This window comes from Lathyrus oleraceus, chromosome 1 (genome assembly GCF_024323335.1).
Source record: "Lathyrus oleraceus cultivar Zhongwan6 chromosome 1, CAAS_Psat_ZW6_1.0, whole genome shotgun sequence".
NCBI lineage: Eukaryota > Viridiplantae > Streptophyta > Magnoliopsida > Fabales > Fabaceae > Lathyrus > Lathyrus oleraceus.
The window spans coordinates 169748970-169749881 of record NC_066579.1 but is presented as its reverse complement, the minus strand read 5'-3'; positions in this window follow the sequence as shown (position 1 = coordinate 169749881).

Sequence of the window (912 nt, the reverse complement as noted above, 5' to 3'; positions counted from 1 at the left end):
CCGCACTTCGACAGGGGCAACCCATTTCTCTCTTGTTTACGGCATGGAGGCTGTTCTCCCAATAGAGGTGGAGATCCCATCAATGAGAGTCTTGATGGAAGCCAAGTTGACTGATGCTGAATGGATTCAGAGTCGTTATGACCAGCTGAATTTGATTGAAGAGAAGCGATTGACTGTCATGTGCCATGGTCAGTTATATCAGCAGAGAATGAAGAAAGCATTTGATAAGAAGGTCAATCCTCGTGTGTTCCGAGAAGGTGACCTCGTGCTCAAGAAAGTCTTGTCTTTCGCGCCCGATTGCAGGGGCAAGTGGACTCCGAACTATGAGGGTCCATATGTTGTTAAGAGAGCCTTTTCAGGCGGAGCTTTGATGCTTACAACAATGGATGGGGAGGATTTCACTCGTCCTGTGAATTCAGATGCAGTCAAGAAATACTTTGCCTAAAAAAAGTATGCAAATGAAAAACAGAATAGCTCGCTAAGTTGAAAACCCGAAAGGACGGCTTAGGCAAAAATGAGCGTCTCGGTGGAGAACCCGAAAGGGCGACCCAGGCAAAATTAGAGACTTGAAAAAAGGAATTTGCATCCCGCTAGATTGAGTACCTCACCCTGTGGCAATCTAGGCAAAAAATTAGGGATATGGCAAGTAACTGCATCCGGATAAGACTTTTTGTTCCACAACTGGTCTTTTCGTCAGAGATTTTCGATTCGTCGCCGACTGAAGCTTGGAATACATCGAGATTCAAATTGGTAGAGAAAGGATCATTATGTTCAATGTAGCCCTCTTCCAATATATATCACTGATTTCAAATTTGTACAGATCTATGGAGTCTTGCCATTTGCAGGCTACCATTCCATCAAATCAATTTGAGCTTTTATCCGATTATTTGCATTCTTATTTGTTTCAATTCA